Source organism: Tenrec ecaudatus, chromosome 12, assembly GCF_050624435.1.
Source record: "Tenrec ecaudatus isolate mTenEca1 chromosome 12, mTenEca1.hap1, whole genome shotgun sequence".
NCBI classification, from domain to species: domain Eukaryota; kingdom Metazoa; phylum Chordata; class Mammalia; order Afrosoricida; family Tenrecidae; genus Tenrec; species Tenrec ecaudatus.
In genome coordinates, this window is record NC_134541.1 from 91875114 (window position 1) to 91888091 (window position 12978).

Genomic DNA, 12978 nt, shown 5'->3' on the forward strand with positions numbered 1-12978 from the left:
TATAATTGACCTTGCCCTCATGGTAATTCTTCTTCCTTGTCTATCCAGAGGTCAGACAAAGCCACCCTTTACTCAGTGGTTTTCTGGGGAAACTATGGGAAGTGGGAAAAATGAAAGTTTGTAAGCCCACTTGCTTTGAGCCACCAAAATGGGGTGATCTTTAGCTGGGTTTAGACCACCTCTGGGAAGACAGCTATGCAGTGAAATAGATGCCCACCAGTGCTTTCGTGTACTCAGGAACCATAAGTCTTTGCCAGAAATTAAAAAAAAAAATCTGGGAGTAGGGAGAAAACATCTCCCTGAGACTGTGTGTTAAAGAGAGCCTGTGAGCACGCTGCATTGCTTGCTGGGTGACCACGTGGATCTACATATGGAGTGGAGGTCAGAGAAATGCAGCAATAAAAGGACTGCTTGTGTATGGGCCCGCATACCTGTGGATTTGGTTTACGTGAAAACGATGAGAACACGAGGGTGACTCGACTCAAGTTCACCACGTCGCATCAGGAGCCCAGGCTTGTTGAATAGTGGCGAGAGCCCATGGTCTACAACCAAGGTGACCGGTGGACACCCCGTGGAGGCTGAGCGAGGTAGCCGGCACGGGTCGACCAGAAGCCCACCAGACGGCGATATTCGAGACTATGAACTGGTGCCTAAGAGTGCTGATTTTATTCACGGCCTGTCCGGCTTTGGTTTTGCGATGGACACAGACTTTGAAAAGTTCCTATTGGAATGCAGATTTCTTCATGGCGAGCAATGATGGTTTCCTCTGAGCACTGGTTTTATATTAGTGGGCCATAAGTAAAGTGGTTAGGTAAAATTTGGGGTATAAAAGCACAGAGTAGTTGGCTTACAAACTTTCCGTGTGGGGGAACATTCCATAAGTTTTAGAATTAAGGTCCTGATGTTACTTAATTCCATGTTGGTGTTAAAGAATTTTGAATGGGTGCCAGGTTCGCAAATGTGCAATTAGTTCGTGGATTGTGCCAACCTGGATGATACACACGTGCGGTTAAATGAAGGGCAGAGGGATCAATGGCTCCTTGAGCATTGCCATTCTAGTTAGGTCCCTTCATTTCTGAACGTGGGAGCAGGGTGCAGCTGCCTCAGCTTGTTCCCTGCTTTAGCTGTCAAGGCTCCTTTCCGGCAAGACGTCCCTGAGCCGAAGACACATGGACCAACCCAGAGGAAGCCCTGGGCTGTTGGAGTAGCCGTGCAGAGATATGCTGACATATCCACTGCCCACGGTGCTCTGCTTACACATTCACTGCCTCGGCTCTCCTCCTTAAGCCAGCAACATGCCGTCTGTTTTGAAAGATGGAGGAGGACATTGCAATTGGTGTTGGACATGTGGGTTAATGGGTTAATGTCGGACTTATGGGTTTGGACCACACTGCTTTCGGATGTCTGCTTGATGAACACTTAACCTTGATATATGAGTCTCACTTAGACATGAGTTTCTGTGCCCCCGTTTGTCTACGAGAGCCAGAGTCACAAATAGGACACCTAGCAGTGGGGCAATGGAAAAACTCATCTTAAGATGGAGAGTAGCTATAAAATTGACCTTGCCCTCATGGTAATTCTTCTTCCTTGTCTATCCAGAGGTCAGACAAAGCCACCCTTTACTCAGTGGTTTTCTGGGGAAACTATGGGAAGTGGGAAAAATGAAAGTTTGTAAGCCCACTTGCTTTGAGCCACCAAAATGGGGTGATCTTTAGCTGGGTTTAGACCACCTCTGGGAAGACAGCTATGCAGTGAAATAGATGCCCACCAGTGCTTTCGTGTACTCAGGAACCATAAGTCTTTGCCAGAAATTAAAAAAAAAAATCTGGGAGTAGGGAGAAAACATCTCCCTGAGACTGTGTGTTAAAGAGAGCCTGTGAGCACGCTGCATTGCTTGCTGGGTGACCACGTGGATCTACATATGGAGTGGAGGTCAGAGAAATGCAGCAATAAAAGGACTGCTTGTGTATGGGCCCGCATACCTGTGGATTTGGTTTACGTGAAAACGATGAGAACACGAGGGTGACTCGACTCAAGTTCACCACGTCGCATCAGGAGCCCAGGCTTGTTGAATAGTGGCGAGAGCCCATGGTCTACAACCAAGGTGACCGGTGGACACCCCGTGGAGGCTGAGCGAGGTAGCCGGCACGGGTCGACCAGAAGCCCACCAGACGGCGATATTCGAGACTATGAACTGGTGCCTAAGAGTGCTGATTTTATTCACGGCCTGTCCGGCTTTGGTTTTGCGATGGACACAGACTTTGAAAAGTTCCTATTGGAATGCAGATTTCTTCATGGCGAGCAATGATGGTTTCCTCTGAGCACTGGTTTTATATTAGTGGGCCATAAGTAAAGTGGTTAGGTAAAATTTGGGGTATAAAAGCACAGAGTAGTTGGCTTACAAACTTTCCGTGTGGGGGAACATTCCATAAGTTTTAGAATTAAGGTCCTGATGTTACTTAATTCCATGTTGGTGTTAAAGAATTTTGAATGGGTGCCAGGTTCGCAAATGTGCAATTAGTTCGTGGATTGTGCCAACCTGGATGATACACACGTGCGGTTAAATGAAGGGCAGAGGGATCAATGGCTCCTTGAGCATTGCCATTCTAGTTAGGTCCCTTCATTTCTGAACGTGGGAGCAGGGTGCAGCTGCCTCAGCTTGTTCCCTGCTTTAGCTGTCAAGGCTCCTTTCCGGCAAGACGTCCCTGAGCCGAAGACACATGGACCAACCCAGAGGAAGCCCTGGGCTGTTGGAGTAGCCGTGCAGAGATATGCTGACATATCCACTGCCCACGGTGCTCTGCTTACACATTCACTGCCTCGGCTCTCCTCCTTAAGCCAGCAACATGCCGTCTGTTTTGAAAGATGGAGGAGGACATTGCAATTGGTGTTGGACATGTGGGTTAATGGGTTAATGTCGGACTTATGGGTTTGGACCACACTGCTTTCGGATGTCTGCTTGATGAACACTTAACCTTGATATATGAGTCTCACTTAGACGTGAGTTTCTGTGCCCCCGTTTGTCTACGAGAGCCAGAGTCACAAATAGGACACCTAGCAGTGGGGCAATGGAAAAACTCATCTTAAGATGGAGAGTAGCTATAAAATTGACCTTGCCCTCATGGTAATTCTTCTTCCTTGTCTATCCAGAGGTCAGACAAAGCCACCCTTTACTCAGTGGTTTTCTGGGGAAACTATGGGAAGTGGGAAAAATGAAAGTTTGTAAGCCCACTTGCTTTGAGCCACCAAAATGGGGTGATCTTTAGCTGGGTTTAGACCACCTCTGGGAAGACAGCTATGCAGTGAAATAGATGCCCACCAGTGCTTTCGTGTACTCAGGAACCATAAGTCTTTGCCAGAAATTAAAAAAAAAAATCTGGGAGTAGGGAGAAAACATCTCCCTGAGACTGTGTGTTAAAGAGAGCCTGTGAGCACGCTGCATTGCTTGCTGGGTGACCACGTGGATCTACATATGGAGTGGAGGTCAGAGAAATGCAGCAATAAAAGGACTGCTTGTGTATGGGCCCGCATACCTGTGGATTTGGTTTACGTGAAAACGATGAGAACACGAGGGTGACTCGACTCAAGTTCACCACGTCGCATCAGGAGCCCAGGCTTGTTGAATAGTGGCGAGAGCCCATGGTCTACAACCAAGGTGACCGGTGGACACCCCGTGGAGGCTGAGCGAGGTAGCCGGCACGGGTCGACCAGAAGCCCACCAGACGGCGATATTTGAGACTATGAACTGGTGCCTAAGAGTGCTGATTTTATTCACGGCCTGTCCGGCTTTGGTTTTGCGATGGACACAGACTTTGAAAAGTTCCTATTGGAATGCAGATTTCTTCATGGCGAGCAATGATGGTTTCCTCTGAGCACTGGTTTTATATTAGTGGGCCATAAGTAAAGTGTTTATGTAAAATTTGGGGTATAAAAGCACAGAGTAGTTGGCTTACAAACTTTCCGTGTGGGGGAACATTCCATAAGTTTTAGAATTAAGGTCCTGATGTTACTTAATTCCATGTTGGTGTTAAAGAATTTTGAATGGGTGCCAGGTTCACAAATGTGCAATTAGTTCGTGGATTGTGCCAACCTGGATGATACACACGTGCGGTTAAATGAAGGGCAGAGGGATCAATGGCTCCTTGAGCATTGCCATTCTAGTTAGGTCCCTTCATTTCTGAACGTGGGAGCAGGGTGCAGCTGCCTCAGCTTGTTCCCTGCTTTAGCTGTCAAGGCTCCTTTCCGGCAAGACGTCCCTGAGCCTAAGACACATGGACCAACCCAGAGGAAGCCCTGGGCTGTTGGAGTAGCCGTGCAGAGATATGCTGACATATCCACTGCCCACGGTGCTCTGCTTACACATTCACTGCCTCGGCTCTCCTCCTTAAGCCAGCAACATGCCGTCTGTTTTGAAAGATGGAGGAGGACATTGCAATTGGTGTTGGACATGTGGGTTAATGGGTTAATGTCGGACTTATGGGTTTGGACCACACTGCTTTCGGATGTCTGCTTGATGAACACTTAACCTTGATATATGAGTCTCACTTAGACATGAGTTTCTGTGCCCCCGTTTGTCTACGAGAGCCAGAGTCACAAATAGGACACCTAGCAGTGGGGCAATGGAAAAACTCATCTTAAGATGGAGAGTAGCTATATAATTGACCTTGCCCTCATGGTAATTCTTCTTCCTTGTCTATCCAGAGGTCAGACAAAGCCACCCTTTACTCAGTGGTTTTCTGGGGAAAACTATGGGAAGTGGGAAAAATGAAAGTTTGTAAGCCCACTTGCTTTGAGCCACCAAAATGGGGTGATCTTTAGCTGGGTTTAGACCACCTCTGGGAAGACAGCTATGCAGTGAAATAGATGCCCACCAGTGCTTTCGTGTACTCAGGAACCATAAGTCTTTGCCAGAAATTAAAAACAAAAATCTGGGAGTAGGGAGAAAACATCTCCCTGAGACTGTGTGTTAAAGAGAGCCAGTGAGCACGCTGCATTGCTTGCTGGGTGACCACGTGGATCTACATATGGAGTGGAGGTCAGAGAAATGCAGCAATAAAAGGACTGCTTGTGTATGGGCCCGCATACCTGTGGATTTGGTTTACGTGAAAACGATGAGAACACGAGGGTGACTCGACTCAAGTTCACCACGTCGCATCAGGAGCCCAGGCTTGTTGAATAGTGGCGAGAGCCCATGGTCTAAACCAAGGTGACCGGTGGACACCCCGTGGAGGCTGAGCGAGGTAGCCGGCACGGGTCGACCAGAAGCCCACCAGACGGCGATATTCGAGACTATGAACTGGTGCCTAAGAGTGCTGATTTTATTCACGGCCTGTCCGGCTTTGGTTTTGCGATGGACACAGACTTTGAAAAGTTCCTATTGGAATGCAGATTTCTTCATGGCGAGCAATGATGGTTTCCTCTGAGCACTGGTTTTATATTAGTGGGCCATAAGTAAAGTGTTTATGTAAAATTTGGGGTATAAAAGCACAGAGTAGTTGGCTTACAAACTTTCCGTGTGGGGGAACATTCCATAAGTTTTAGAATTAAGGTCCTGATGTTACTTAATTCCATGTTGGTGTTAAAGAATTTTGAATGGGTGCCAGGTTCACAAATGTGCAATTAGTTCGTGGATTGTGTCAACCTGGATGATACACACGTGCGGTTAAATGAAGGGCAGAGGGATCAATGGCTCCTTGAGCATTGCCATTCTAGTTAGGTCCCTTCATTTCTGAACGTGGGAGCAGGGTGCAGCTGCCTCAGCTTGTTCCCTGCTTTAGCTGTCAAGGCTCCTTTCCGGCAAGACGTCCCTGAGCCGAAGACACATGGACCAACCCAGAGGAAGCCCTGGGCTGTTCGAGTAGCCGTGCAGAGATATGCTGACATATCCACTGCCCACGGTGCTCTGCTTACACATTCACTGCCTCGGCTCTCCTCCTTAAGCCAGCAACATGCCGTCTGTTTTGAAAGATGGAGGAGGACATTGCAATTGGTGTTGGACATGTGGGTTAATGGGTTAATGTCGGACTTGTGGGTTTGGACCACACTGCTTTCGGATGTCTGCTTGATGAACACTTAACCTTGATATATGAGTCTCACTTAGACATGAGTTTCTGTGCCCCCGTTTGTCTACGAGAGCCAGAGTCACAAATAGGACACCTAGCAGTGGGGCAATGGAAAAACTCATCTTAAGATGGAGAGTAGCTATATAATTGACCTTGCCCTCATGGTAATTCTTCTTCCTTGTCTATCCAGAGGTCAGACAAAGCCACCCTTTACTCAGTGGTTTTCTGGGGAAACTATGGGAAGTGGGAAAAATGAAAGTTTGTAAGCCCACTTGCTTTGAGCCACCAAAATGGGGTGATCTTTAGCTGGATTTAGACCACCTCTGGGAAGACAGCTATGCAGTGAAATAGATGCCCACCAGTGCTTTCGTGTACTCAGGAACCATAAGTCTTTGCCAGAAATTAAAAAAAAAAATCTGGGAGTAGGGAGAAAACATCTCCCTGAGACTGTGTGTTAAAGAGAGCCTGTGAGCACGCTGCATTGCTTGCTGGGTGACCACGTGGATCTACATATGGAGTGGAGGTCAGAGAAATGCAGCAATAAAAGGACTGCTTATGTATGGGCCCGCATACCTGTGGATTTGGTTTACGTGAAAACGATGAGAACACGAGGGTGACTCGACTCAAGTTCACCACGTCGCATCAGGAGCCCAGGCTTGTTGAATAGTGGCGAGAGCCCATGGTCTACAACCAAGGTGACCGGTGGACACCCCGTGGAGGCTGAGCGAGGTAGCCGGCACGGGTCGACCAGAAGCCCACCAGACGGCGATATTCGAGACTATGAACTGGTGCCTTAGAGTGCTGATTTTATTCACGGCCTGTCCGGCTTTGGTTTTGCGATGGACACAGACTTTGAAAAGTTCCTATTGGAATGCAGATTTCTTCATGGCGAGCAATGATGGTTTCCTCTGAGCACTGGTTTTATATTAGTGGGCCATAAGTAAAGTGGTTAGGTAAAATTTGGGGTATAAAAGCACAGAGTAGTTGGCTTACAAACTTTCCGTGTGGGGGAACATTCCATAAGTTTTAGAATTAAGGTCCTGATGTTACCTAATTCCATGTTGGTGTTAAAGAATTTTGAATGGGTGCCAGGTTCGCAAATGTGCAATTAGTTCGTGGATTGTGCCAACCTGGATGATACACACGTGCGGTTAAATGAAGGGCAGAGGGATCAATGGCTCCTTGAGCATTGCCATTCTAGTTAGGTCCCTTCATTTCTGAACGTGGGAGCAGGGTGCAGCTGCCTCAGCTTGTTCCCTGCTTTAGCTGTCAAGGCTCCTTTCCGGCAAGACGTCCCTGAGCTGAAGACACATGGACCAACCCAGAGGAAGCCCTGGGCTGTTGGAGTAGCCGTGCAGAGATATGCTGACATATCCACTGCCCACGGTGCTCTGCTTACACATTCACTGCCTCGGCTCTCCTCCTTAAGCCAGCAACATGCCGTCTGTTTTGAAAGATGGAGGAGGACATTGCAATTGGTGTTGGACATGTGGGTTAATGGGTTAATGTCGGACTTGTGGGTTTGGACCACACTGCTTTCGGATGTCTGCTTGATGAACACTTAACCTTGATATATGAGTCTCACTTAGACATGAGTTTCTGTGCCCCCGTTTCTCTACGAGAGCCAGAGTCACAAATAGGACACCTAGCAGTGGGGCAATGGAAAAACTCATCTTAAGATGGAGAGTAGCTATATAATTGACCTTGCCCTCATGGTAATTCTTCTTCCTTGTCTATCCATAGGTTAGACAAAGCCACCCTTTACTCGGTTTTTTTCTGGGGAAAATATGGGAAGTGGGAAAATGAAAGTTTGTAAGCCCAAATGCTTAGAGCCACCAAAATTGGGTGATCTTTAGTTGGGTTTAGACCACCTCGGGAAGACAGCTGTTCAGTGAATTAGATGCCCACCAGTGCTTTCGTGTACTAAGGAACCATAAGCCTTTGCCAGAAGTTAAAATAAAATCTGAGAGTAGGGAGAAAACATCTCCCTGGACTGTGTGTTAAAGAGAGCCTGTGAGCAGGCTGAATTGCTTGCTGGGTGACCACGTGGATCTTCATATGGAGTGGAGGTCGGAGAAATGCAGCAATAAAAGGACTGCTTGTGTATGGGCCCAGATACCTGTGGATTTGGTTTACCTGAAAAGGAGAAAAAGAGGGTGATTCGACTAAAGTTCACCACGTCTCATCAGGAGCCCAGGCTTGTTGAACATTGGCGTGAGCACATGGTCTACAAGCAAGAAGACGAGTGGACACCCCGTGGAGGCTGAGTGAGGTAGCTGGCACGGGTCGACCCGAAGCCCATATAGGGCGATATTGGAGACTGTGAACTGGTGCCTAAGAGTGCTGATTTTATGCACGGCCTGTCCGGCTTTGATTTTGCCGATGGACACAGACTTTGAATGGTTCCTATTGGAATGAAGATTTCTTCATAGCGAAAAATGATTGTTTCCTCTGAACACTGGTTTTATATTAGTGGGCCATAGATAAAGTGGATAGCTAAAATTTGGCATATAAAGGCACAGAGTAATTGGCTTACAAACTTTCTGAGTGGGGAAACATTCAATAAGTTTTAGAATTAAGGTCTGATGTAACTTAATTCCATGTTGGGGTTAAAGAATTTTGAACGGGTGCCTGGTTCGCAAATGTGGATTGAGTTCGTGGATTGTGCCAACCTGCGTGATACACAAGTGCAGTTAAATGAAGGGTGGAGGGATCAATGGCTCCTTGAGCATTGCCATTCTAGTTGGGTCTCTTCATTTCTGAACGTGGGAGCAGGGTGCAGCTGCCTCAGCTTGTTCCCTGCTTTAGCTGTCAAGGCTACTTTCCGGCAAGACCTTCCTGAGCCGAAGACACGTGGACCTACCCAGAGGAATCCCGGGTTGTTGGAGTAGCCGTGCAGAGATATGCTGACATATGCACTGCCCATGTTGCTCTGCTTACACATTCTCTGTCTTGGCTCTCCTCCTTCAGCCAGAAACATGTCGTGTGTTTTGAAAGATGGAGGAGGATAATGCAATTGGTTTTGGACATGTGGGTTAATGGGTTATTGTCGGACTTGTGGGTTTGAACCACACTGCTCTCGGATGTCTGCTTGATGAACACTTAACCTTTATATATGAGTCTCACTTAGACATGAGTTTCTGTGCCCCAGTTTCTCTATGAGAGCCAGAGTTACAAATAGGATACTTTGCAGTGGGGCAATGGAAAAACTCATCTTAAGATGGAGAGTAGCTATTTGTTTGACCTTGCCCTTGTGGTAATTCTTCTTCCTTGTCTATCCAGAGGTCAGACAAAGCCACCCTTTACTCGGTTGTTTTCTGGGGAAACTATGGGTAGTAGGAAAAATGAAATATTTTGAGCCCACTTGCTTTGAGCCACCAAAATGGGGTTATCTTTAGCTGGGTTTAGACCACCACTTGGAAGACAGCGGTGCTGTGAAATAGATGCACATCAGTGCTTTCGTGAACTCAGGAACCATAAGTCTTTGCCAAAAGTTAAAAAAAAATCTGGGAGTAGGGAGAAAACATCTCCCAGGGACTGTGTGTTAAAGAGAGACTGTGAGCCGGCTGAATTGCTTTCTGGGTGACCAGGGAGATCTACATATGGAGTGTAAGTCGGAGAAATGCAGCAATAAAAGGACTGCTTGCGTATGGGCACGGATACCTGTGGATTTGGTTTACCTGAAAAGAACACGAGGGTGACTCGAGTAAAGTTCACCATGTGCATCAGGAGCCCATTTGTTGAATAGTGGCGAGAGCCCATTGTTTACAAGCAAGGTGACCAGTGGATAACCCATGAAGGCTGAGCGAGGTAGCTGGCACAGGTCGACCCAAAGCCCAACAGAGGGCTATATTGGGGACATTGAACTGGTGCCTAGAGTGCTGACTTTATGCACAACCTGTCTTGCTTTGATTTTGCCGATGGACACAGACTTTGAAAGGTTCCTATTGAAATGAAATTTTCTTCATGGCGAGCAATAATTGTTTCCTCTGAGCACTTGTTTAATATTTTGGGCCATAGATAAAGTGAATAGCTAAAATTTGGCGTATAAAGACAAAGAATAGTTGGCTTACAAACTTTCCGAGTGGGGGAACATTCCATAAGGTTTAGAATTAAGGACCTGATGTTGCTTAATTCCATGTTGGGGTTAAAGAATTTTGAACGGCTGCCAGATTCACAAATGTGGATTGTGCCAACCTGGGCGATACACACGTGCGGTAAAATGAAGGGCGGAGTGATCAATGGCTTCTTGAGCATTGCCATTCTAGTTGGGTCTCTTCTTTTCTGAACTTGGGAGCAGGGTGCAGCTGCCTCAGCTTGTTCTCTTCTTTAGCTGTCAAGGTTCCTCTTTGGCAAGATGTCCCTGAGCCGAAGACACATGTACTTACCCAAAGGAAGCCCGGGTTGTTGGAGTAGCCGTGCAGAGATATGCTGACATATCCACTGCCTACGCTGCTCTGCTTAAACATTCACTGCCTCTGCTCACCTCCTTCAGCCAGCAACATGTCGTCTGTTTTGAAAGAAGGAGGAAGACATTGCAATTGGAGATGGACTTGTGGGTTTGGACCACACTGCTTTCGGATGTCTGCTTGAGGAACACTTAACCTTGATATATGAGTATCACTTAGACATGAGTTTCTGTGTCCCTGTTTCTCTATGATAGCCAGAGTCACAAATAGGATACCTAGCGGTGGGGCAATGGAAAAACTCATCTTAAGATGGAGAGTAGCTATTTGTTTGACCTTGCCCTCATGGTAATTCTTTTTCCCTGTCTATCCAGGCGTCAGACAAAGATACCCTTTACTCAGTTGTTTTCTGGGGAAACTATGGGAAGTGGGAAAAATGAAAGTTTGTATGCCCACTTGCCTTGAGCCACCAAAATGGGGTGATCTTTAGCTGGGTTTTGACCACCTTTGGGAAGACAGGTATGCAGTGAAATAGATGCCCACCAGTGCTTTGGTGTACTCAGGAACCATAAGCCTTGGCCAGAGTTAAAAAAAATCTGGGATTAGGGAGAAAACATCTCCCTGAGACTGTGTGTTAAAGAGAGCCTGTGAGCAGGCTGAATTGCTTCCTGGGTGTCCACGTGGATCTACATATGGTGTGGACGTTGGAGAAATGCAGCAATAAAAGGACTGCTTGCATATGGGTACGGATACCTGTGGATTTGGTTTACCTGAAAAGGAGAACACAAGGGTGATTCGAGTAAAGTTCACCACGTCGCATCAGGAGCCCAACATGTTGAATAGTGGCGAGAGCCCATGGACTAAAAGTAAGGTGACCAGTGGACACCCTGTGAAGGCTGAGCGAGGTAGCCAGAACGGGTCGACCAGAAGCCCACCATAGGGCTACATTGGGGACTGTGAACTGGTGCCCAAGAATGCTGATTTTATGCACAGCCTGTCTGGCTTTGATTTTGCCAATGGACACAGACATTGAATGGTTCCTATTGGAATGAAGATTTCTTCATAGCGAGCAATGATTGTTTCCTCTGAGCACCGGCTTTATATTAGTGGGCCATAGATAAAGTGAATAGCTAAAATATGGCGTATAAAGGCACAGTGTAGTTGGCTTACAAACTTTCCGAGTGGGGGAACATTACATAAGGTTTAGAATTAAGGTCCTGATGTTGCTAAATTCCATGTTGGGGTTAAAGAAGTTTGAACGGGTGCCAGGTTCGCAAATATGTATTTAGTTCGTGGATTGTGCCAACCTGGGTGATACACACGTGCAGTTAAATGAAGGGCGGAGGGATCAATGGCTCTTTGAGCATTGCCATTCTAGTTGGGTCTCTTCATTTCTGAACTTGGGAGCAGGGTGCAGCTGCCTCACCTTGTTCCCTGCTTTATCTGTCAAGGCTCCTTTCCGGCAAGACGTCCCTGAGCCAAAGACACATGGACCTACCCAGAGGAAGCCCTGGGCTGTTGGAGTAGCCGTGCAGAGATATGCTGATACATCCACAGCCCACGCTGCTCTGCTTACACATTCACTGCCTCGGCCCTCCTCCTTCAGCCAGCAACATGTCCTCTGTTTTGAAAGATGGAGAACATTGCAATTGGTTTTAGACATGTGGGTTAATGCGTTGATGTCGGACTTTTGGGTTTCGACCACACGGCTTTAGGATGTCTGCTTGATGAACACTTAACCTTGATATATGAGTCTCACTTAGACATGGGTTTCTGTGCCCCTGTTTCTCTATGAGAGCCAGAGTCACAAATAGGATACCTAGCATTGGGGAAATGGAAAACTCATCTTAAGATGGAGGGTAGCTATTTGTTTGACCTTGCCTTCATGGGAATTCTTCTTCCTTGTCTATCCAGAGGTCAGACAAAGCCACGCTTTACTCGGTTGTTTTCCGGCGGAAACTATTCGAAGTGGGAATAATGAAAGTTTGTAAGCCCACTTGCTTTGAGCCACCAAAATGGGGTGATCTTTAGCTGGTTTTAGACCACCTCAGGGAAGACAGCTATGAAGTGAAATTGATGCCCACCAGTGCTTTCCTGTCCTCCGGAATAATAAGTCTTTGCCAGAAGTTAAAAAAAATCTGGGAGTAGTGAGAAAACATCTCCCTGGGACTGTGTGTTAAAGAGAGCCTGTGAGCAGGCTGAATTGCTTGCTGGGTGTCCACGTGGATCTACATATGGTGTGGAAGTCGGAGAAATGCAGCAATAAAAGGAATGCTTGCGTATGGGCACGGATACCTGTGGATTTTGTTTACCTGAGGAGGAGAACTCGAGGGTGACTCGGGTAAAGTTCACCACGTCGCTTCAGGTGCCCAACTTGTTGAATAGTGGCGAGAGCCCATGGTCTACAAGCAAGGTGACCGGTGGATACCCCATGAAGTCTGAGCGTGGTAGCCGGCACGGGTCGACCCCAAGACCATGAGAGGACGATATTGGAGACTGTGAACTGGTGC